This window comes from Scyliorhinus canicula, chromosome 4, assembly GCF_902713615.1.
Source record: "Scyliorhinus canicula chromosome 4, sScyCan1.1, whole genome shotgun sequence".
In the NCBI taxonomy this organism is placed as follows: domain Eukaryota; kingdom Metazoa; phylum Chordata; class Chondrichthyes; order Carcharhiniformes; family Scyliorhinidae; genus Scyliorhinus; species Scyliorhinus canicula.
In genome coordinates, this window is record NC_052149.1 from 97,324,087 (window position 1) to 97,350,667 (window position 26,581).

General features: G+C 47.4%; 1 protein-coding gene and 1 long non-coding RNA gene across 2 annotated transcripts in view; one reads left to right on the plus strand and one right to left on the minus strand.

Moving 5' to 3' along the window:
- kcnt2 (potassium channel, subfamily T, member 2) overlaps window positions 1–26,581 on the plus strand; it is a 1,159,267-nt gene that overhangs the window by 507,691 nt on the left and 624,995 nt on the right. The gene's annotated exons all lie outside the window — the stretch shown is intronic.
- LOC119964832 overlaps window positions 22,491–26,581 on the minus strand; it is a 54,637-nt gene continuing 50,546 nt past the window's right edge. The window contains exons 5-6 of the long non-coding RNA XR_005460377.1: window positions 24,886–25,003; window positions 22,491–23,009 (exon numbers count right to left, since the gene is read on the minus strand). This is a non-coding gene — a long non-coding RNA (uncharacterized LOC119964832). The remainder of the gene's footprint in view (window positions 23,010–24,885; window positions 25,004–26,581) is intronic.

Below are 26,581 nucleotides of genomic sequence, written 5' to 3' on the forward strand. Positions count from 1 at the left end.
CTCTGAAAGAGCATTCAACCTATGCCCAATCCCCACCCTATCCCCGTAACCCCACCTCTGCGTAATTTAATGTAGCCAATCCACTTAATCTGCACATCTTTGAACTGTGGGAGGAAACCCGGAGTAATCCCCATGTGGACATGGGAAGAAAGTGCAAACTACACACAGACAGTCACCCGAGGTCAGTATTGAACCGTGTCTCTGGTGCTGTAAGGCAGTAGTGTTAACCACTGTGCCTCCCATTGAATCGTAACAAAATCGTATTACATTATAGAATTTATAGTGCAGAAGGAGGCCATTCGGCCCATCGGGTTTTCACCAGCTCTTGGAAAGAGCACCCTACCTAAGCCCACACCTCCACCCTTATCCCCATAACCCAGTAACCCCACCGTACACGAAGGGCAATTTCCGATACTAAGACCAGCTTTATCTCCAGATCTTGAGCCTCTATAATGCAAAGAAATGAGTGGGTGAGGTTTATGTCGTCGCACTGGCACGGTGGGGCCTGATAGGAGTGGGACCTGGCTCAGCAGAGATCGGGGCAGTATCTTTGAAGGGTGCCCAGTCAGCACTGAAACCTAACTGCTCCCCCCACAACAGAGTTAATAAGATTTAATTGGATTGAAATTCACGTAAATGACGTTCCCACCCTTTTTGGGCATGATCCCCATGACGTCGACGGCGAAGAGTGGGGAAAATAGGGAAACGCGATCTGTGTGGAGAGAATCGCATTTCCCGAGTCCTTTCAAAGGAGGGAGTGCATAATGAATTAAGGTGGATGCTTAAATCACTAAAGATGAGAACTCGCTGAGTACAGAGTTTGAGTGAGGAGACCAGTGAAGTTGGTTCAGTGACAAAATTAGCTTGGTCATTGGATGAGCATCAGAGAACCAGGATGTCAAATGATAGGTTAGAGGGGCAAAACAAGATGAGATGCTCAAAGGACGACAAGATGTCAGAGAAGTAAGGGACAGGCTAAGGTGCAATTTAGAGATGAGAATCGTACTACCACTACAACAGTCTAGGCAATGCAAGTGGTGGAAGATTTGGCAGCAGGGGCACTAAAGTGAACGTTATTGCTGTACCGGATCAGACCATAATTTAAATTAGGAAACCGGATGAGACCCTAACAATTTTCTGTTTGTAAAACTGTGAGGAAAGGTTACTTTGTTCCAGGATTGATTCCACTGACAAATAGGGATCTTTTATATTAAAACAAACTTTATTATTAACACAGGAATAACCACATTAACATAATAGAAAATAGCTTTTCGATTAACAGTTAAACAATTCTTAAAATAAAATAGAACCCTTTAACTACTAACTTATACCTCCTCTATCTCCAATTAAGTAAAGCCTATTACAGGTCAAAATTCACTGGCAAATAACTTTAGCAAACACAGGTATACTTGTACTATTGTGTAGAGATTTACTTTCCGAAAAGTAGAGGGAGACCCTTTCAGACACAACCTGTAAATCTTCCTGTCTCTGCCAGACTAAGAAATCCTACAGTTAAACTGCTTCCCACAAACCTGGTTCCTCCGATTAATCACCTCATCTCTGTTCCACTCAGATGTCCCATAACCGGCTTACCTAAGTCGAAACATAATGTCTCAAATTATCTACTCTCCAGAGCATCCACCAGAAATCATAACAATGTTGCATTAAGCTCTCTATAGGTAAACAAGAAAATGGTTAGAATCAATCATGATCTCATCTTTTATGTCCTCTTAATTACAGCTGTATCAGACAAACAGTCGGGAAACCTTAACCTAGATTATTTAACAACATTACTGCAACAAATATATACTGGTAACCTAGGCTTTTCACAACATTACTGCAACAGATATAGAATACAAAGATGCCTTACATTCATTACAACGTGCTTTCACCTCCTCAGCCAGGTTTTCAGCAAGGCCATGATTTTGATGCAATCTACCAGAATAAGCCCATAGATGACAAGGGTTTTGCTTGAAAGTGAATGAACATTCTAGAGTGAGATGCAGAGAGGGATGTTGATTGCTGGACCACTGGTAGAGTTAACAAGGCCAGCACTCGGATTGTTGGTCAGGGAGAAGATCAGCTCCTTGCTGGTGTGCTGGACGAGAAGATCAGTGTGCGCATAGGTTCGAGGCATTGGGTTTGCTGCTCATGATGTTGGAACCCTTGGGAAATGCCAGGTGAGGCATAGAAGTAAACTGTAGATTAACTGAGGAGGATGTTGAGTCAGAGATAATAGCAGGAGAGTAGGAACATCAAAGAGTGCAGAAAGTTTCAGGTAGAGATTTTGAGATCAGGGTACCTAAGAGAGGTAAAATGGGGTGATGAAGACAACAACAAATAGTTTAAAAAGGGGTAAAGAGGAAAGGAGTAAAAAAGAGAAGATGGAAGTGAAAGTGATGAAAGTGGGCCTGAACTGGCAGCTGAAATGTGGACTCAACTGGACATGGGAAAGCTCAAATTAAAGGCCTGATTCAAAGGCAATTATTAGAATGAATATGTTCTGCGTTTTAATGGGAAATATAGAGGAGAAAATAGGACCAAGACCAAAGTTACAATCAGAAATCCTGTGGAGGGTCTGCAAGGGTCTCACCCACAAGCCAAAGATGTGCCTGGTAGATGGATTGATCATGCTAAATTGCCCATTAGTTGGAAAAAAATAATAGGGTATTCTAAATTTATGAGAAAAAAATAAATGCTGTGGAGGGAGAAAGTTGATAGAGTGAGGGTGGAGTGAGCATGGGGCATCGACAAGCCACAAAGATCCATGCTTTTCCTGTCTTCTATACATAACATTCATTTTTAAAACACAGTCATTCATTTCTTATGTGGTTAAATGCTACTTTGGAGTCACTGATTTAGCTCAGTCTTTCTGCGCTACATGCTAATTGGTGAACTAAGCCCAAATGGCCAACTCTGTGGCCACAATTAGGCTCCTGGTCTCTGAGCTGTCCATCAGAGGCCTTGACCTTCTTGCAGTTGTGACCCATGTCATCACCCCAGACACCGGCTGTTATTCAAAACCATTGTCAGAATTTCAATCACTGAGGATGATTGACATGGTATGAAACATTGGATTCACAGATCTGTGCTAAGTACTTGCAATTATCTGCTAGACCAGTCCCTAACCATGTGCAATGACACCACGCAGCCTGTCTGTACCTGTTGAAATTGACCAGAATAAAATCTTAAACAAAAATGTGTCAGGAAATGCTTTTAAATAATGCACTTAAAATGACCTTTTTTTGCATTCCAGTCAAAAAATATCCTGTAATTCTTGGTAAAAATAAGCAGAAACCATCATTAACCCAATGTGTACGATAACCAGCATCGTAGGGACCAATATATTATCTACCACAGAATGCGTCATTTTTGTTAGATGTCCTAATCTTAAGTGGTTGTGCAATGTCAGTGAAAATGACATGTCCTGAATGCTCATCTGTAAATAGTTAACTTATTACCAACAAATTCAGAACGTCTGAGTTAGTCAGGTCAGAATGGAAGAATGATCCTCTGTTTGTCTATCACTCTTTGTGATCTTCGCTGCTCTGCAGTTCTCTCAACAATACAAAATTACTAGACAGGGCAACTAAATAAATAATTCAAGGGGAGCATTTCAGCTCCGGAAGAATCCCTCAGTAGATCACATGAAGTGTAAAATTATCTCAAACTTACAATACCAGCCCAGGTCTAGAATGCAAAGTATTTTGCATAATCTGAAAAACAGACTGTTCCAAAAGAATCACAGGATCTGCATGCTACTCTGGGAAAGCAATGATAATTTTCCTTGTTTCTCCAACATTGACCTCTGTTAAATCCTCACCTTGGTCCCTCCACTTTCACATTTGACAAGAAAAAAAGATTAATGGATTTCTTCATTACTTGAGAGCATCCATTCAGCTGCTTGCCCTCAAGCCAAATCTCCAAAAAAAACCTCGCACCTTGCTCTCTCGTCATGAACATCCATATTTCTGAAGCTTGTCCTCATGGATTGCTCAAAGATCATCTAATCTGGTGTTTTTCAAACTTTATTTCCGGGGATCCACTTTTGACACACAAAACATTTTCTTACCTTTAGTGTGAAAGGGAAGCCTCCTTGGTCCTCATGATCTCACTACATTCAGGTTCACATGAGGGGAGGGCAATGTGCACATCAGGTGCACACTTCAGCCAGTACCTTTGTGCCACCTTCATCTTTGTAACAACAGAAAACCCATCCTCGCACACGTTATTCGACATAGAACATAGAACATAGAACATAGAACAGTACAGCACAGAACAGGCCCTTCGGCCCTCGATGTTGTGCCGAACAATGATCACCCTACTTAAACCCACGTAACCCGTATACCCATAACCCAACAATCCCCCCATTAACCTTACACTACGGGCAATTTAGCATGGCCAATCCACCTAACCCGCACATCTTTGGACTGTGGGAGGAAACCGGAGCACCCGGAGGAAACCCACGCACACACGGGGAGGACGTGCAGACTCCACACAGACAGTGACCCAGCCGGGAATCGAACCTGGGACCCTGGAGCTGTGAAGCATTGATGCTAACCACCATGCTACCGTGAGGCCCCAGTCTCTAGACATGAAGGGTAATAGTAACAAAATGCTTGTTTTACTCAGCACTGGATACAAATTCCGCACCTTCAGGGGCTAGGCCGGCGCTGGAGTGGTTTGCGCCCCGCCGACTGGCGTGGAAGGCCTTTGGCGTCATGCCAGCCAGGGCCAAAGGGACTCCGCCGGCCGGCGAGAGTCCACGCATGTGCGGGAGTGTCAGCGGCTGCTGACATCATCCATGCGCCGGGGGCGGTCACCTATGCGTCGACCATCGCGGAGGCTGACACGGTCGACGTGTAGGAAAAGAGTGCCCCCACGGCACAGGCCCACCCGCGGATCAGTGGGCCCCGATCGCGGGCCAGGCCACCGTGGGGGCTCCTCCCGGGGCCAGATCGCTCCCCTCCCCTCCCGAGGACCTCGGAGCCCACCCGCGCCACTAGGTCCCGCCGGTAAGGGACCTACTCCAATTCACGCCGGCGGGACTGGCAAAAAACAGATGGGACTTCGGCCCATCACAGGCTGGAGAATTCGGGCAGTCCCGGGGCCCATTGAGTCGCGCCGGTCTCCGCCATTCTCCGAGGCGGGCGGCGTGATTCACGCCTCGCCGACTTTTGGGGGGGTCGGATAATTCGGAGGACAGCGGGGCGGAAATCACGCCGACCCCCGGCTTTACATCCTTATTTGCATTACCATAATTGCCAAAATGAAACCTAAAGAAATCTTCTTTATATTCCTTTTTCCCCAAATTGATTTTCTATTTTAGGCTGTTAACCAGAGGCCCTGGAACTCTATACAGAGCTAACACTAGCACTGCAGTGTCCTGCCATGGACTCTGCTGTGCAGATTCAGTTGTGAGATCCTGGCCAAAGATATATGGCCTATTTATGTCTTTGGCCACCTCTTCCTTGGAAGAAGATGATTCATCAGCACAATCGTCTTGCCTTGCTTGCCAGCAGCTAGAAAATGGAAGAAGCTCTCCAAGGTGATTTGGCGCCAAAAGCAAGTACATGCAGGGTGCTGGAAGTCAAGCATACTTGCAGAATGGGTGAATGGGTGGCCTGGTCACTGCTGCCACTTCTGGCCAGATGACTGCACATAACCTCCTTTCCTTTTCAATTAAAAGGCGGCAGCGAACGCCATTCTCAATAGATATGCCGGCAGCGGCCAATGGACGCTTCTCTCACGATTGGGACCATTAGGGAAACGTCATGACTGATTGCTCCACGGCCCTCCCGACACCCACCCACTACCCACCCATGGGTCATGACCCGCTCTTTGAAAAACTCTGATTTAATTCATGTGATCCTCGTTCTGATTCCTTGATCTCATTCCCACTTGGCTGCTGACCACGGAACTTCCTTTCTTGACCTCCATGTTACTTGACGCAAACAGTTTCCTCTCATTAGGTACTATCCCTTTCCCTTTCAAAACTACCATGATTGCTTGTCTTTTCAAAAAGCCCCTCATTAACCTCTCTGTTTTTATTATTTACCATGTTACCTCTGACATCCTTCATCTCTCCAAAATTGGTGAGTGTGCTGTGGCCATTCCTAACCATTATGACATGGTGGCACAGTGGTTAACACTGCTGCTTCACAGCACCAGAGACCCGGGTTTGATTCCGAGCTTGGGTGATTGTGTGACGATTACACTTTCTCCCTGTATCCGTGTGGATTTCCTCCGGGTGCTCTGGTTTCCTCCCTCAGTCCAAGATGTGGAGATGCCGGCATTGGACTGGGGTGAGCACAGTAAGAAGTCTTACAACACCAGGTTAAAGTCCCCTGAGGAAGGAGCAGTGCTCCGAAAGCTCGTGTTTGAAACAAACCTGTTTGACTTTAACCTGGTGTTGTAAGACTTCTTATAGTCCAAGATGTGCAGGTTAGGTGAATTGGCCATGCTAAATTGTCCCATAGTGTCCAAAATGTTTAGGTAGGGTTCCAGAGATAGGTTTGTGGATGTAGGCCCAGGTAGAATTCTAATTCAGAGAGGGTCGGTGCAGACTCGATGGGTCGACTGTCTTCCTTCTGCACCGTAGTGATTCAAAGATTCTATCTTACTGAACTCCGATACTTGAATTTTCCCGATCAGGTTTTCTTTGATGCCTCAGCATTGAAACAGTCAAAACCAAAGTCACGACTGACTATGATTGAGATCCATAATTTTTCCTTAACCTCACTGTGGCTTTTGATATGGTTGATTACACCAGACTCCTCCAACTGTTTTTCTTTGTTCTCCAAATCACTGTGACTGGCCTCGCTTGGCTCCATTCCTAGTTCTCCATTTGTAGCAAATATTCAAAGCAATGGCTTTTCTTCTTCAGTTACTTCCAGAGTCCCCCAAAGATCTCTCCTTGGTCCTTTCATTTTCCTTATATACATGCTGGGCCATGATGACATCATCCATTGACATGAGGTCAGCTTCCATATGTACACCGACTACATCCTACTCTCCTGCTCCACCATCAACAAAGGTTTGCAGTCTTGTTTATCTATTTGATCAAAAGCTAAGCTTCCTACTGTATATATTCTCCATCATATAGGATAACCAACTTCCATCTCCTTAACATGTCTCTTTGCCTGTGCCTCAAACCATCAACCACTGAAGCCCTCATTTGTTCCTTTGCCAACTCCAGATTTTAGAATTTCATTGCTCCCCGAGGTTGCCTTCCATTCTCCCCTCTCCATAATCTTCAGCTCATCCAAATCTCTGCCTGCATCCTATACAGCACCAGATCCTACTGATTAGCACCCATACCCTTGCTGTTTATTCTCATCCTCACCATCATATCTTTTCATGACGTTCTCTTCCCATCTTGTGTCATTACCTGAAGCCCTTTACCTTTCCTCACATGTTCCCCTGATGCTGACCTTTGGTGAATTGCTTGTTCACTTTGTCCCACTGTTGGCAGCAGTCTTTTAGGATCCACACTCTGAAATTCCCTCCTTATACCCTCCTCTGCCTTTGTCGCCCCTTCTCAATTTTAATACTGTCCTTACAACTCAGCTGTGGGTTAATCAAGCAGTAGATCACCATTCCTAATATCTCAGCCTTGATGTCCATTTTTGGCTGAGTGTGCCCCTATGAGGCAGCCTGGATGATTTTGAACATTAAAGACTCTTGGATAAATTAAACCAGTAGCTTACGTTGCAAAACATTCCTTTGCTCTCAAATAATTTTTTTTTCAGCTGAAGTTAAGTGTCAGAGTTCTACAATTTGGAAATAAGCTGAATCAACAGAAAATAACAAGTCTACCCACATCATTTCAAAAATAGCTCTTGCAGCAGAATCTCCTGATTTTAGCTGAAAGTGTAAAATATCTTTTCCTTGCATCACTCCTGCTCCAGTCACAGACACCAGAAACAGCGGACGGGAAAACCTTCAGTCTCATGCTCATATATCCATGGGAAATACTTCTGTGCAGCACAGAGGCATTTTGCTTTATTGCATAGTCCTCTTCAAAGTAGAAACTCATATATCCGAAATGTTCTCAAAAACATTGGAATATAGTATTAATCTCAAAATTGGTTTGACAGATTTCAATGCCCTTGTGAATACTGCTACTCTGTCTCTCTTTCTGGGGAAATATGGAGGAGTTGCAATCCCTCCAGATTGTCCTTGAGATTCCTGGAATTAAATATTCACCTCCCCCCCCCCCCCCCCCCCCAACCCAGACGCTGCCTCAAGTAGTTATAAAAGCATTAGAGATGGGGGCATACAAAAACGCTGTTTGACTGGGCGGGATGATTGGGGGAAGGAGGTCATGTGATGAAACCTCCAGAATCACATTCAACCAGAGTTGACAACCTTATGGTCAGCCCATTTTGATATGTTAATTGTCTGTCATCCACTTTCCTACCAATTGTGTGCATATATTTTTTTAAATTTAGAGTACTCAAATATTTTTTTTCAATTAAGGGGCAATTTAGCGTGGCTAATCCACCTACCCTGCACACCTTTGGGTTGTGGGTTGAGTCACACGCAGACACGGGGAGAATGTGCAAACTTCACACGGTGAGTGACCCGGGGCTGGGATCGAACCCCGGTCCTCGGCACCATGAGACAGCAGTGCTAACCACTGCGCCACTTTGCTGCCCTCTTCCTACCAGTTGTACCGGCAATGCAGCTGAGTAAGATTTCAATTATTTTTGGGGGGGAAGAATTGTTTCTCTGGGGCCCATAAAAAGAAACTGAGAACTGCTGGGTTTTGAGGAGGATCTTAAAGAAGAGAGGCAGGAAGAGTGAAGGGAGGACGCCACCCAGGGGTCCACAGAAATTAAACTGAACTGCAACCCCCCCCCCCTGCTGTCGCCACCCCAATCTTTGTGATCATTGCACCTCCTGGACTTATTCTAAATTTGGGCAGCACGGTAGCACAGTGGTTAGCACAATTGCATCACAGCTCCAGGGTCTCAGGTTCGATTCCCAGCTTGGGTCACTGTGCGGAGTCTGCCCTGTGTCTATGTGGGTTTCCTTCAGGTGCTCCGGTTTCCTCCCACTAGTCCTGAAAAAAGTGCAGGTGAGGTGGACTGGCCATGATAAATTGCCCTTAGTGTCCAAAAGGATTAGGTGCGCTTACTGGGTTACAGGGATAGGGTGGAGGTATGGGCTTAAGTGGAGTGATCTTCCAAAGGCCGGTGCAAACTCGATGGGCCAAATGGCCTCATTCTGCACTGTAAATTCCATGATTCAAGGCACTTAATAGTGCGATGACCCAAATCCAGCGAGCTGTATTGGAACAACTGTCCTGTCCTGTTTAAATGCAGCCCAGTCCTCAAAAATGCTCCGTTGGACACCTCAAGTGCAATCTGCTGAACAACGTCCCTTCTTGGTCTTGAAACCCTGCGGGACCACTGCATCTTACCTGAGTGCCAGTGCGTGGCCTCTGGGAAATCAAATATTAATTTCCCAAAAACAGACCAGCTGTCTCTTTATGTTCGTTTGTGTGGGTGGTTGGCCTGTGAGATTTTAAAGATGCCCAAGCACTTCTTCCAGGTGGAAATTTGAGTAGTTTCCTCTCCTAACTGGCTTTCTAACTGTAATAATTCCAGGAGGCACAGGTTAAAAGGCAAAGCAGGTTTATTCTCCAACAAAAATAAGGCCTCAGCTGCGGTGTACAAAACAAATGTCCCAGCTTGGGTCTATCTGGAGCTGCCAGTCTGGGGCCGATATTCAAGGCCCCGTTGGTGAGACCCTTTCGGGTGGGTCTCAGCACACTCAACATGGGAACTCATATTCCACGAAGCCCAGAGGGAGATTAATCAGCGATCTCCTGTGGTCTTCGTGAGGGTTATAATGTCCCTTCCCCTCAAGTCCGTTTCATCACCTTCATTCCCGCGGTGATGGGCCTCCTCCACCTTTTGCCACTAGGCCTCAAGTCTATGGCAGGTGGAGTCAGATCGCAGGTCGTGAAGAGAACTGGGGACCTCCGCTTCCTTGACAAGTGCCTGAAAGTTACGGAAGGGGAATCATCCTTGGTGCTGGCCTCTGGATGCAACACAGTCTCCTTAGCTTTTAAAAAAAATATTTTATGTCGACATTTGCATAAATAAACAACAAACAAGACAAATGAAAGCAGAAGTTAAATTATAACCAACACCCACTACCCCCCCCCCCCCCCTCCCCTTCTGCTGCTACCTCAATCCTCCGTACAGAAGTCAATGAACAGTTTCCACCTCCGAACGAACCCATCAACCGATCGCCCCAGGACAAACTTGACCTTTTCTAGCCTCAGGAATTCCGCCAGGTCACTCACCCACACCCTTGCTTTTGTCGGCTCCGAGTCCCTTCACCCAAGTAAAATCCGTGTCGGGCTATCAGGGAAGCAAAGGTTAAAACATTGACCTGTCTCACCCCCTAGACTCCCAGGTCTTCCGACACCCCAAATAGCGCTACCTCTTGACTCAGCGAAGGCTACATGCATCCATCCCCATGGTCTTCCTAGGCATTCCCATGGGTGTAAGGAGGCCAGAGGGTCTCCTGCCATAAGGAGCATTGCTTCACCAAGTCCTCAACATCTGCATCGAGACCGGGCCACCAAACGTAGCTTCTTGTGAACACGTTAATTTTGGATATCCCAGGGTGACCATTGTGTAACTCCATCAGAACTGGACACCGATCTGGGCAGGGGCCGACTAACTGGGATCCCCACAGAATAATACCATCTTCAACACTTCGTTCTTGTTTCTTCATGAAGAAAAGCTGGATTCACCGTTTTGGAGGCTAAGTGTCGACGCCGGCGTGGGAACTACGGCGTTTTACAATGGCAAACTCAGCGTCAAACTCTTGCCGATCCTGCAACCGGTGAGGGTTTAACAGCCGTGCCGAGTAAAACCCTCGGCTCCCACAATATAAATGGTTGGAGAATGCCCAGGTCCTTGGTCGCGCATGCGCACGTCGACAATTTGCAGTGGTTGCACTGTAAAACATGGCGCCGGCCGTACGTGGACCCAACCTGCCAAATAGTGTCCCGCTGGCCACACCCCACCAGTGCCCCCAGCCCTCGCGGAAGCTCCTCCGGCCAGCAGCACGGCTCCCTGCCGACTGTGGCGGTGCTGGACACAGTCCGCAGCTGCCACGCTGGGTTCCCGACCGTTAAGACCACACGTGTCCCACGTGGTCGGGAACTCGACCCATCTGGGGCAGAGCATCGGGGGAGGGCCTTCAGGTGACATGTCGATAGCACCTGCACCAGCCCTGTGGCTGACACCTGTGATCCGCTGGAGGTTTCCCGAGTACGATGGGATTATCTTTTAAAATGTCAGGAGGTCCTTACGAAATTTTGGGTTGATGGTGGTTGAGGCATGTGGGTACCTGGATACTCTGTCTTCACGATGCGAGGATCCTTCCCTCCCCACCACCCCCCACAGCCTGTGGATGCTAGTATCTGTTACCCCTTGAAGTTCTTGCACTCCTTTCTCGGCATTCTCCAGGGATAAAGCCATTTCTATAGCCTTTTTGAGGTATAGATTGGCTCCACCAGTAATACTTTCTGGGTTGTAACATTGTTAATCTCACACATTAGCCTATCGCGTAGCACCGCAGTCAGGGACGAGCCAAGTTCGCAGTACTCTGCAAACTTCGGCAATGAAGCAAGAAGTTCCGTAATGGGTTCCCCCAGGGTACTCCCATCTTTGTTAAAATGATAGATTTGGAGGAGTACGGACAGATTCGGGCCATTATGGTTTCTCACCAGGTCCACGTGCTGGTCGAACATTTTAGTGTCAGGGGTCGCTGAATAAATTAAGCTTTTGCTCATGTTAAACATTGGGGCCCCCCATGTTGTTCAGATGATTACTTTTGTCTCTCATCCCCTTCAATGCCATTGGCATGAAAGAAAATAGCACATGTGCTCAGCATACTGGCCCTCGTCCTCGACATTTGCGTCATCTGGCTCAAGCCTTCCAAATAAAGACATTTCCAGGTTTGTTTCTTTTCTTGCTAGATTTGCCTTCTGAAATTTAAAATAAAGGCTGCTCAGAATTTCATGCTAGATCCTTGTTGCCAATGTAATAATTACAACAGGCATAGGTTAAAACGTAAAGCAGGTTTATTCTCCAAATTCTACAACACAAATAAGGCCACAACGGCATGTGCAAAAAAAGGGCTGGATTCTCCACTGGCGGATTCTCCTTTGCACTGGCAGTGCACCCACGGCCAGTGATTTCCCGACGCTGCGGTGCTGCCCATAATAGGAAACCCCATTGACTGGCTGGTGGGGAAGAGAATCTTGCTGCCGGCGGGGGCGTGCTGCCCCAGCTTTCTGATGTGCCGGGCTGTTGAATCCCGCCCAAAATGTCCTAGCTCAGGTCTAGTGGGAGCTGCCAGTCCAGATCTGGGGGTCAATATTTAGGGCCTCGCTTGTAAGCCCTAATTTGGTGAGCCTCTGCCCACTCAACGTGAAAACACATATTTTACAAAGCCAACGAGGAGGTCAATCACCGATCCCCTGTGATCTTCATGACAATTGTAATACCACCTGATTGTACAAAGACTAAGGTTGGATACAACTGTGGCTTTATTGCAGTAAGATGTGTGGCCTCCCACAGCAGCTGGTGAAATGGCTGCTGAATAGAGGACACGCTCCTCCTACTGGGTGGAGCCAGCAGGCAGGGGCTACCGGCGAACTTGTAGTACAGGTCCTACCTTACACTACCTAATACACGTGTAACAGTGGTTTACCACACCACCCATGAGTTAAAATCTGCACTATAGTTCGTCAAATTGTGAATAAGCATTATTCTACTCCCTTTCTAATTGTTTCCCCCATCTGGGAGTTCAAATACCACCCATCCAACCACCATTCACTTTCCTCTGTGCTACTGGGTGAAGGGATATAGTGGGTGGAATTCTTCGCTCCCCACGTGGTGTGGGAGCATTGTGGGAGGGCCTCCCGACATTCTTTACGCCCCGCTGGCGCCCCCAGCGATTCTTCCCCCCCCCCCCCCCCCCCCCCCCCGGGCTTGGAAAAATCGCCGCTCGCCGTTTTTCACGGCGAACGGCGATTCTCCGAGTCCGATGGGCCGAGCAGCCGGCCCTTCATGCCCATTTCACCACGGCAGCAACCACACCTGGTCGCTGCATTCGTGAAATGGGTGCCAGATGTCCGTTTGGGGCATCCAGGGGCCCGATTTGGACGGGAGCACCGTGACTGTGCTCCGGAGGGGACAGGCCCGCGATCGGTGCCCACCGATCATCGGACCTACGTCCAAAACAGACGCATTCTTTCCCCTCCGCCGCCCGGCAAGATCAAGCCGCCACGTCTTGCCGGGCGGCGGTGGAGAAAGACGGCACTGCGCATGCGCGGGTTCGTGCCGTCTGCGCGCTGATGTCATCCGCACATGCACGGGTTGGAACCGGCAACCCGCGCATGCGCGGATGACATCAAAGCTGCGCTGTTCGGGCGTCGTTTCCGGCGCGATGAGGTCGCGGCCGGGAACAACGGGGGCCCGCTCCTAGCCCCCCGAGTGGGGGTGAATTAGGTGTGGGGAGCGGCCCCCGAGGCCGTCGTGAACCTCGGCCGAGTTCACGACGGCCTCCGCGATTTTTGGACCCAGGGGAGAATTCCGCCCGTTCTGTATTGAGAGAGTTTATAGAACAGGATTTAGATTGTCCAGGATACTCTGCCAGTAAACAAGAATCTGTTATCTGTTTAATGTCTTGAACAAGTGGAATGCAGAACGCTATTTGGACAGGAGCACAGCTGCGGATAGAATCTACATGCAGAGGATTTCAGTGGTTTATGAGTCCTGCAGATATCTGCTTTTCTTCAGCATCTACATTAAAAGAGAGCGATTGCTTTTTCATTGGTGCTTATTAGCACAGGATGACAGCCAAACTTTTGTATCTTGCACTTCCATGACATTAATGGGCATCACTTGCCTCTCTCAAAAGTGCAAAATAAACTCAGTGCTCTGATATGTCTCTTTTACTCAATCAAGACTTTCACTTATGGACAGCTCATGATTTGGATGTATGTTCATTGAGATTGGACTACCACTGTGGAATCAGTACTTAGCTTATTGTCAACCTTGTGAGCTGATGTTTTTGTCATAAATCTCTCTGACTTAAACTTGTAGTTGAGGTAATGAAGGAAAATGGTTTACCGCTGAAGAGCAAAGGGAAAAACTTGTGGAAAAAAGTCCCTAATTTTTGATGCATGTGCAAGTACAGCAGCTTTTTTCCCCCACACATTATTTTTCTTATATAAAATGAACATGGCAAACAAATTAAAAGTTGAAACTAAAAGCCTGGACTGACCATCTTTCAACTTGGTTAAAATGTGGCTGCTGTACTGTATCGTGCAGATTTTAGATACAGATTTAAAGTCTTTAAGCAGGATTTGTAAGATGTTTATTAATGTACTTAAAGGTGAAGCTTCCCAATTATGGGCATTTTCCACTCACTATTTTATGACGCCGTTGACGCTTTTCAATTTCTCTTTGTTTTGGAGCCTTCTCCCTTCGCCCTCGAATATTGAATTGCTGCGAATTTGTGATCGACCTGGTTCACACCCGTTGCCAATGTGGTGGCTCGAGGCAGTAATATTATAGCGGAACAAGGGTTCATTGGTAACAAGTAACAGTAAACTAAACAAAGGCACAGTCACTAAACAGGTCTTTACTCTCTAGCTCCAGGAGCCACTCTGCCCGGGACCCTGCTCCCGGGACACCATGCTTTTTTCCCATTAGTTGGAGTTCGCAAACTCTCGCACAATAGGCCCCAAGCCGGTAACGTGGACCACGAGGGCTTGCACTACTGCAAACCCATCCATAAACAAATAACTGTTTTGATGTGTTTCCCTCTTTTATAAGCAGTGGCACATTTGGCTGAGCCTTGGATTTTTTGCGTGATCCATGTTTCTATTAATAACCCTGTAGCAAATTCAAGGTAGGATGAGCTTAAAGGGTTAGTTTATTTGCACAATCAAAACTTGGGAAGGAGGGTTTGCAGTGTCACAACCACACTCAGTCTGTAAACAGCGGGATAGAAAAAAAAAAGATTTTGTAGTCCAGAGACCACAGAAAAAATAAATATTGGTTCACATGAGTTCCAAAGTCCTGACTCAAAGTCTAATGAGGTAATGGGAGGTGGTATTTTCACTCAACTAGTAATCCAGAGACCCAGGGTAATGCTCTGCGGACCCAGGTTCAAATCTCACCATGGCAGATGGTGAAATTTGACTTCAATAAAACAATCTGGAATTAAAAGCTCAATGATGACCATTAAACCATTGTCAATTATCGTTAAAACCCACCTGTTTCACTAATGGCTTTAGAGAAGGAAATCTGTTGTCCTTACCTGGTCCGACCCACATGTGACTCCAGATCCACAGCAATGTGGTTGACTCATAGCTCTTCTCTGGAATGGCCTAGCAAGCCACGCAGTTCAAGGACAATTAGAGATGGACATTAATTGCTTGTCCAGCCAGAGATGCCCACACCCCATAATTAATTTTAAAATTATCTTTCAAGGAGGTTGGTAGATTGAAAGCCAGTGTTGTAGTATTAGTTTTACTGGACGTGCTGACTTCACATGATGAGACAGGTATGCAGCGATGAATCAGTCTTGTATCTGACGCACAGAACTTTAACAGAATCAGTGTAGATGGGGCCAGGTGTTCAAGCTAGGGCAGAGCTCCTTTCTGTGTGGCCTGATAGGCAGACTGAGCTGTACACTTCAGCAAGGCAGTATTACTTGTTCCAAAATTCAGAGGCCTAGGTCACATAACCCCAGGTCTCCAACATGTCTTCAACAAAACACCTGGGTCTCAAAGTTTGCTAAACGTCCCAGCCATTATGAGTTGAAAGGAACGTTTGAGAGGAGCCTTTCATCTCAGCAGATCCTCTGACTCTTATCAAATACAAATTGTCTTTGAGTTGGACTCTGCAGTCCCCAGGTAAACGTTAGTGATTTCTCAGAGATAACAAAGTATGAATTTTCCCAAAACTGCAAAGTGGGTTCTTCTGTTCTGTGGTCACAAAGAGAAATAGGTTCAGCCATTTTAAGAATCAGCCAGGGTCCAGATATAACAATGAGGATATATGTAGGGCGGGATTCTCTCACCCCGGGGCCGGGTCAGAGAATTGGCGCGACAGGCGCGAATCGCGCCACTCCGCCCCGACCCCGGGAGAGTGGAGAATCGGCGCCATTGGAGTCGGCGCAGTGCCAGTCAGGGGCCGCTCAAGCCCCCCCCCCCGCCGATTCTCCGCCCGGGATGGGCTGAGTGGCAGTACAAAAAAGCCAGAGTCCCGCCGGCACCGTCCTAACCTGGTATTACCCGGCCAGACCTCGGCGTGGAAGGATCCGGGGGCGGCCCGTTTGGGGGGGGGGGGAATAGAGGGGGTCCGACCCCGGGGAGGGCCTCCGCTGTGGCCTGGCCCGCGATCGGGGCCTACCGATCGGCAGAACGGCCTCTCGGCCTGGGGCTTTCTCCTTTGTTCCGCGCCGGCCCCTGTAGCCCTACACCATGTTGCGTCGGGGCCGGCGCGGAGAAGGGAGACACAGTGTAGCCCTACGCCATGTTGCGTCGGGGCCGGCGCGGAGAAGGGAGACACAGTGCATGTGCGGAAATCATGCCGATCCCACTGCGCATGCGCAGAAATCGCGCCGATCCCACTGCGCATGTGCGGGCCCTGTGGCGCCCATCTGACGCCAGGATCAACAGCTGGAGTGCCATGGGTCGCTCCAGTGCCGTGCTGGCCCGCTGTAGGGGTCAGAATTGCTGATCCTGAGGCCATGTTGACACCGTCGGGGAATCGCCTCAGGATCAGAGAATCCCGCCCTTTTAAAAAAAATATATATATATTTTAAAATTTAGATAAAACAATGAGTGTACAAAAACATACTTCCCAGTCCTTCACAAAATGTTTAATTTAGCTCGTAAGGCAATGAATACAGATCCTTTAGTACAACAGATAGTTGATCACTTACATTTATTAAACCATATCTTACAACAGTTATGATATAAATTTCATATTCAAGAAGACATCTGGTAAAATATTAATTGTTTACTGTAAGAAATTAATAAAACACAACCAGATTTACATTGATGCAATAAGTGAGCCGGAAATAAAACTGCTTTATGAGTTCCATTATTTAACTTTAAAATCTCACTTCACTATTATTTTATAGCTTTATAAAATCTGTGTTCATCATCGGTATCTGCCCATTAATGTATTAGGCACCAAGGAAAGTATAATGATAGTAATTCATCTTATTTTTGCTAATTCATTTTTTTTTAATTTAGAGTGTCCAATTATTGTTTTTCCAAGGGGCAATTTAGCATGGCCAATCTACCTAACCTGCAAAGTTTTGGATTATGGGGGTGAGACTTGCGCAGACACAGGGAGAATGTGCAAACTCCACACAGATACTGTCCCGGGGCCAGGATCAAACCCGGGTCTTCAGCACCGTAGGGAGCAGTGATAACTACTGTGCTACCGTGCCGCCCCGGGTTTTGCTAATTAATAACTTTATTATATGCTCTGCATTGTTGTTAAATATTTAATGAGTAAATTGTAGAACCATTTTCATTTTCTGTATTGGTAATTTGCAGAAAAATATGCTGGATTGTTGCAGTTGTACAAAGTCAGATTTAACTGCATTTGGAAATCTTGCTACAAATGCTACTCTTATTTCCAGCACCATAAATTATAATTTCTGCTGTATTTATGCTGCATTTACAAGATTGTTTTTGACTAATTTACATTCATTTTCTGTTTTAAAATTTGTGAGCAATTGCCTGGAATTTCCTTGCACCATAAATATGGGCCATCATTTTCCACCCCATGGTCTGAGGCAGGGAGCAGGAGAGGGTAAAACTGCATGATGCGATTCCCTCCAGGACCCTACCTGCCCCGGTGTAAAATCCCGATCAGATTGGGGCAGGCAGGATGGGAAGGTGGGAAGCCCTCCTATGTCCCAATTAAGAGCCTCTTCCTGCCCAGCCTCAATTTTTATGCTGGTGTGCGGATGACAGATCCGGGGTGGTGGAGAGGGGGATCCAGAAATTGAACAAGATTTGATCTATGCGGAACAGGGGTTGTGCCTCCATCAGAAGTCTCCTTCTGACTGGTGGCACCATCTACTTAGCGCCCAGTGACATAGAACATACAGTGCAGAAGGAGGCCATTCAGCCCATTGAATCTGCACTGACCCACTTAAACCCTCACTTCCACAACCCTTTAACCCCTCCTAACCTTTTTGGACACTAAGGACAATTTAGTGTGGCCAATCCATCTAACCTGCACGTCTTTGAACTGTGGGAGGGAAACCCAAGCACCCGGAGAAAACCCACGCAGACATGGGAGAACGTGCAGACTCCGCACAGACAGTGACCCAGCAGGGAATTGAACCAGGGATCCTGGTGCTGTGAAGCCACAGCGCTAGCCACAGCTGGCTACAGTGCTATTTTGGCCACTGCAGCGTGGTTTCTGGGATGACTGGATTGGGTGACAGCTCTCCAAGGCAGGGCTTCCTCCTGGTGATGGATGGAAGTCTTGCCTTCTGCCAAGCAACACTCTTTAAGTGTGAAAAGTCACCAGGCCTTCTGGAATCAGCAGGGATGTGTCCCATCACCACTGAAAATTCTGGACATGATGTCCAAGTGGCACAGTGGCGATCTTTAGCAAGGAAACAGGTGTGTAAGTGTTTTCCAACCTTGAAGGATGCACTGAACCATCACCACATGTGAGTTTCCTCATTCTTTTTGGCTGCCTTCACCATCTTAAGGATGGGCAATAAATGCTGGCCTAGCCAATGAAGCCCATATCCCGTAAAAATAAATTTTGAGAAAACCTGCACAGGACATTGCCATAGATTTGAAACCCACTTACCAGCCAATTTAATGACAGTAATTTAGTAAGTTAATGGCACCACCAACTCACTGAAGTAGGTTTATGAATGGATAAAGAAGCACAAGTATGGCTTCTGTCACTCTAGTTTGACGTATCTGAGCCATTTCAACCTGTGAAAGTTTTCCATTTAGGCACTGTGAATGCAGGAGGGGAATATGGATATGGAACGGGATTCTCCGGTCCCACAGATGCATGTTTCTCTGCGGCGCGCCTTTCACTGTTGGCAGGATTCTATCCTCCTGCTGCTTGTCAATGGGATTTCCCATTAAAACCACCCCACCCCACCGCAAAGCCCACTAGTGGGGTGCGCTGTCACAAAGAAAAGTCTATCCCGATGACCGGAGAATTCCTACCCTGCTAAAATAATGATCCAGGTAAAGGTTGCTGATTCCAATCTGGAGTTGAATTGTGAGAGAAGCAATAAATCAGCTTGATTTACCATAATTAGGGTAAACAATAACGTGTGAGTTCAGACCTGTCTTGAGTGTTATAATACAGGTTAACGTGATTTTGCTTCAGAGGAGGTGAATTAGATATGCACTGAAGAGCGGACATGAACAAAACAGACTCATATGAGCTATCAGGAAGCAGAGCAGAAGTTATGGAAAATTAATTAGTGTCCACTGTGAACAAAGAAGGTGTTAGGCAATTGGAACCAAAATAAAATGACACACACTACAAGATAATTACTGCTGTTTTTGTAGTTTGGATTTTCCCACCTTGGTGTAATTTGACTTGGGGATTTTAGACATTCAATTAAAAGTTTGCTTATGTGCTCAATTTTGTGAGGTCAGCTCATCACATAGTTTGAAGTACTGATTCAAATGAGTGTTGGCAGCACACTATTGGTTAGGATGGGCAATTGGTGTTAGTGAAATTTAAAAGGATGAAGACCATTGAAGGAAAGTGCCCCAATTTGCAGAATAACAAAATCAGAAAACCTTTGAAGAACCTGAAACGGCACTTAAAGAGCCCAACCTATTAGAGTTTTCAACAAAGCTGAAAAGGTAGGGAACTTCATGGGCTCACATTGGAAACATGCTATTCAGCTCAACTAGTCTATACAGGTGTTTATGTTCCACTTGAGCCTCTTGCCATCTTTCCCCATTTAAATCTATCGTCGTAACCATCCGTTTCCTTTGCACTCAATATTTGTCTTGCTTCTCAAATACATTTATACTATTCACTTCAACCACTCCCTGTGGTCGTGAGTTTCATATCTTCACCACTCTTTGGGTAAAGAAGTTTCTTTTGAATTTCTTTTTAAAATTTTGTGAAAAAAATCAGTTTAAATAAGAATTGGAACTTGTCCCAGTTGAACTGCTCCCAGCTGAATTACTTCCACTTGATCATCAAGCTGATATTCGTTCTCTCCAGTTAGGCTGGGTAAATTTACTCGCCCTGGTTGATCAACTCTTTTAAAGGAACATTTTGATGGTGGAATTGGGTAAGGGGTGGGCTTTGCCGTACAGTTCAATCCTCGAGTCCCTGCAAAATCCCAGCATTTTGTCTGTATCCACTCTTTCAAGGCCTTTCATAATTTAAAAATCCTTGGGCAGCACTGTTGCACAGTGGTTAGCATTGCTGCCTACGGCACTGAGGACCTGGGTTCGAATCCCGGCCCTGGGTCACTGTCTGTGTGGAGTTTGCACATTCTCCCCGTGTCTGCGTGGGTTTCACCCCCACAACCCAAAGATGTGCAGGGTAGGCGGATTGGCCATGCTAAATTGCCCCTTAATTGGAAAAAATAATTGGGTACTCTAAATTTATATTAAGAAAAAAATAATAATTAAAAAATCCTCTATTAGGCCACTAATCATCATCATAATAATAATCTTTATTAGTGTCACACGGATTTGCCATCGTCACCGGGATGCCCCTGATCCGGGAGCGATCGATATCGCGCATGTCACACTGCATCAGGGAGTGCCCTATATTAACAGGAAGGGTATCCTGTCCCTGACTGTTCAGAATGTGGCGACCACCACCTCAGGATTATGTATGTGTGTGCCCACCACCTTGGGAACATGTAGGACAGCTACAGCCTGTACAGGAGATCCCTGGTGTCTTCGCGATCACCCCAGGATGATGCGTTGGCTCATGTGGCACAAGAGATAGCCGTTGAGAACATAACTGGTGGCACCCGTGCGAAGGCCTGAGACTGAGGGGGAGATCCATTATCATGAGGCCCACGTTGCCGCCCGTGCTTTCGTTGAGCCACCAAGGATCAGGCTGCTGGAAATGCGGTTCCGATGCCTTGAATGCTCAGGTGGTGCCCAGCAGGAGACCCGCTTTGTAGTAGCCTGCTGTGCCCTTCACAATCTGGCACAGCAGTGGGGTGACATTCTGGAGGAGAAGGCGGAGTGACATGTGGCCTCTACTGTGGAGGGAGAGGTGGACCAGGAGGGGCTGATGATGGAGAGCCCGAGGAGTAGTCGGAGGCCTCATCATCACCAGATTCACCTGGGATGAGGCTGTGCCCGTCAGCTCAACACCCTCCACCCACCCCCATTTCTTTCCCCACTCCAATCTGCTTCCTCCCTTCGCCTCCCCAACCCCACCCCAATGCTGTGACCTCCTGACCACCCTGTTCCCCCTTCCAAGGGTCTGTAACATCACTCCAGGATGATAGGCCTGTGTTGATACTGTCAACAGATCATTATACAAGGCTGGAGAGTGATGATCACACTGTGAAGAAAGCTCTGGTGCTCCTCAGTTCCTGCTAAAGCCTGACTCCTATCTTTCTGCTGACAGTGGGCGCAAACTCATCCACTGAATGGGTCTGCATCAGGGGCTTTTGATCTTGGACACTGTGCCCAGGGGGTGGGGGAAGTGGAGGGGAACAGGGGTTGGGGTTCATGCAGGCCCGTAGATCAATGTTACAGAGGCTTCACGTGTATGAGGTGCAACACATTTTAACAGTGAACATTTTACTATGGCAGATTTTTATTCCCCCGGCCACCGATAGTGACCCCATCAGTACCCACTCAGTGCTCCTCACTGTTCTTGGTCATATGTGGTCCAGTGCATTGTCGCGGTGTGTCCCCAGTATACACATCAGAGGTGGAGGGAACCTGCTGCTTTCCGCACCCTGTAGCCATTGATGCCTTTGGCAGTCATCCTCTGGAGGGCCTGGAGCCGGCGAGTCCCGGCCAACCGATCGTATCACAGGGATCGCCATGCCACACTGTTCTGCCTGCTCTCCTTGAGATGCACCAGTGGCAGGAGGGGAGATTTGTAAGAACTGGAGACCACCGAGTCTCCTTGGTGTCAGGCCCTGGGTTGGCCTCCAGTGCTTGCTTTCTGATGATGCCAGCAGGGCCCTGTGGAATTCCATGGAATGAAGAGGCAAATGCAGTGAGCGCCAGAGACCTCTGAGGTATCTGCTCCCCATTATCTGCACCATGGTGTCAACATCCTCAGCGATGATCCTCGGTGACTGGAACATGCTCTGCAATGCCTCGGCAATGTCCATCTACATCTGGGACAAGTCCCTCAGTGATTGGAACATAATGTTGAGACCCTCAGCCATGTTTGTCACAGACTGAGTCATGCCTTGGACACCATCACTCAAGATGCGGACGTCGTGCTCCAGGTTTTCCACTGCAGTTACTACCCTAGAAGTGTTGGCCTCAGTGCCAGGCATTGTCAGCACCATCTCCTGTGCTTGAAGCCTCATGGGCTCCTCCAGTTGGCCTTGCAGTCACTGGAATGTCCCTGACACCCTCTTCTGAAACTCATGGTTATGTCCTATCATTTGCAGCAGCTCATGGAGAACCTTGTCCAGAAGATTGGCATCTGGCTGGGACCCAGCTGAGTCATAGGATCCAGCACACCTCCGAGTGCTGTTTCTCTTGGATGTTCCTGGCTCCACCTGATGTGCATCAGCAACTGTGTGGTGCTTACCAGATTGCGTCCCGGAAACCTGCCCATTAGTGTCACCCACTGAGGTATGTGACTCTGTGCTGATGGAAGGTGCAAGTGAAAGCTGTGATGACTTGATGGTGTCTCATTGAAGCTCTCCTCCTCTCTTGGGTGGTGAGGGGTGGGGCTGGACTCCGGAGGGCCCACCATCATCAAATGTTTATCCTGCAAGAGAATGGACATGAGGTCAGTGAGAGGGAAGAATCATTTTGGCTGATATGAACAACTCACTTGATACCGATCATCTAGATAAAGGGGCAGTGGATCCTCAGGCCAACCTCGCTGTTGGTATTCACTCTCTCCTCAGGCATCCCTGCAATTTCCAGGCCCGGGGACTCCATAGCAGGTGGTTTATGTGGGCACCACACCTGGATATGAAGTGGTTGTACTGGTGTTTGACAGGGGGTTCTGAGGAAGAAGCTTGAAGTTCAAATGTTGGGGGGGTGGAGGTGGATTGGCGGGGGTGGGGGGTTGGGAGTTTGAGGGGTGGCAAAGATTTGCTGCCAGGAGGGTTGTGGTAGCTTACACTTGCAGTTCGTTCAAGGACGTTGGTCTTTTTCCGACATTGTACTGCAGTCCTCCTTGTAATATGTATGTGGGCATAACACTAAATTGTTCATTATTACATCTCAGTGTAATGTAAACACTAGAGGGAACCACAAGTTTACACTATAAATATCAAAGCTCAGGGAATCTTGAGTAGTGTTAGGAGAGGAGAGAGATAGATCACAACTCAAGGACTAGTTAGGTTGGAGAGAATTGGCACATGTACTTCATTAGTTAATACTTAATCATTGATTATAGTTTAACACACTCAGTACTACTATACAGTTACAGCTCAGTAGAGTGTGCGAACTATAATCAATTTAATCATTATTCAATAAATCAGTTTTGCTTCAAGTTAAAAATTTTATTTTATTTTTTTAAATTTAGTGTACCCAATCATTTTTACAATTAAGGGGCAATTTAGAGTGGCCAATCCACCTAGCTTGCACGTTTTTGAGTTGTGGGGGCGAAACCCACACAAACACGGGGAGAATGTGCAAACTCCACACGGACAGTGACCCAGAGCCGGGATCGAACCTGGGACCTCAGCGCCGGGAGGCCACAGGGCTAACCCACTGCGCCACCGTGCTGCCCCCGCTTCAAGTTAAAAATTGGTGGTTTCTTGATCATCACACCATCAGACCATTCTGGATCACAAAGCAAAGAGTACCGACATATTACCACAAAGTGTAATATAATACTCCTTGTCCTTGCTGTCTGCACTGACTGCCACTGCCTCCCAGGTGGCGTTGCTCACCCTGCTGCTGGTCCTCTGATCCCCCCCCCCCCCCCCCCCCCCCCCCCCCCCCCCCCCGTGTCGAGAAACCTTGTGGGGTTGCCATCCCCAAAGCGAGGAGCAGGTCTGTGCACTGTCATGCTTGTGTTTGACTGGAAGTGAGAGGCGAGGGAGCGCTTAAAAGCATCTCCCCCTTCCCCTTCTTTGCGGCGAGCAGCTGAGGCACAAGTCGGGCAAATCAGATGGCGAGGGAGCCTGTAAGAATCGCATGGGGGGGCTAATTTTTGGAACTAAGTGCTGTTGAATACGGGCCTCGATCTCACCCAAACGGCCGTCACGAAACTCTCCGCCAAACGCGCCCAAAACTGCCTTTAACTTCAGTCTGCTGAATCACGCCCAATATTTCATTTCCTTAAACTCTTGAGTAACTAAATGTATGGATTACCTTGTGCTTCCCACATTAAAATGTTCTGTTGAGGGGTGGCACGTGACACAGAGGTTAGCATTAGGACTGCGGCACTGAGGACCTAGGTTTGAATCCCGGCCCTGGGTCACTGTCCATGTGGAGTTTGCACGTTCTTCCCATGTCTGCATGAGTTTCACCCCCAGAACCCAAATATGTGCAGGTTAAGTGGATTGGCCACGCTAAATTGCCCCTTAATTGGAAAAAAAAAATTGGGTACTCTAAATTTAGTTTTAAAAAATGTTCTGTTAAGGTATCTATCAATACTATTTTCCATAACTTCGATCGCCACACACCTTTTGTTGCCATTTCTTTAAAATTGAAATACTTCCACTTATCCTCATAATTCTTCATTTACAGCCACTTCAATGTGTGTTACTCTTCTTTCGGTCCTTTCTGTTTCATCCATTCTGTCTGCATGTAAAACAAAGTGATTACCCTCCTTAGACCCTGGTTAATCCATCAGGTTCATAAACAGTTGGAAAAGCCATACCGAGTCTGTTAGGGTCGACGAACATATACTTAATGGAAAATATGGGGCGCGATTCTCCACTGCCCACGACGGGTCAGAGAATGGCAGGAGGGCCTTCCCGACATTTTTCCCGCCCTCCCGCTATTCTCCCCCCCCCCCCCCCCCCCCCGCCACGGCCGCCCCACGACACGAATCGCTGCTCGCCGTTTTTTACGGCGAACAGCGATTCTCCCCAGGCCGATGGGCCGAGTTCCCAGGCCTTTATGGCCGTTTTCACGAACGCAATCACACTGCTCTCACCGTTCGTGAAAACGGCAGCAAAGTGCCGTCCCGGACAACTATGGCACCGATTGGCACGGCCGCACCACGGCCGTGCCAAGGGTGTCATGGCCTGCGATCGGTGGGCACCGATCGCGGGCAGCTGGTCCGATACCCACGCACTATTTGTTCTTCCGCCGCCCCGCAGGATCAGTCTGCGGGGCGGCTGAGGGGCATGACGGCCCGCGCATGCGCGGGTTTGACGCGTCTGCGTGATGACATCATCCATGCATGCGCGGGTTGGAGCCGTCCAACCCACGCATGCGCGGCTGATGTCATCGTGCGTGTCAGCCGCCGTGATGCATGGCGCGCGGACTTAGCGACGGTCGCTAAGCCCGCAATGCCGTGCTTCACGAGGCCGCGCTGCTAGCCCCGCCCGGGGGGGAGAATCGGGTCCTGGGAGGGGGCGCGGAGGCTGCCGTGAAACACGGCCAGTTTCACGGCAGCCTTTACGACTTGCCGCATTTGCAGAGAATCGCGCCCATGGAACTAAATGTCTCATTTCTGTTTCAAAATGTGGACTATCAATTGTTGGTGCAATTATATCTGTTTAAGTCAAAATGTGTGCGCTATATTCAATAAATTGTAACTTAAAATAAGATGGTGTGCGCTAAAGCAATGACAATGTTCTGTTAACGAATAGAGCTACTTGCATTTAAAACTGTGATCCCCTGTTCCACAGAAGTCCCAGTCTTATTTGAACTCCTGCAGGGGAGTATCAAGCAGAACAGCAGGGAAAATTAAAGCTCAAGGAGTGAAAGAATCACAAATGGAGAATCAAATCCTCCAGTGCAATTGGGAAATTCTATAACTGTATGGACATTCAGCAGAATGCAGTTCTTGTATGGAGACAAAATAGCAATCTGTTTGACACTGTGGTTCTGCATTGGTCAGAAGGACCATTTTAAGGACCCCCCAAAAAAGTATCAACTCTTACCACTCTGGATTTAGATAAAGTAATTATAAGAATGAAAGAAAAAACAAATGATTGGACAAGAGACTCAATCCTCGATTTTCCATTACTTCCTCCCTCATTGGTAACAAGCCTCCAGCTGTTATAGCAGGTTGAGGATAGGTGGGCTGAAAACACATCAACATCTTCATTGATTTTTTCATGTTTTCCAGTTAGATTCTGGGATTGTCTGTGGACTTGGGAATGCTTCCAGAGATGATTGAGTAAAGTAAAAACTGGACGCCATTCT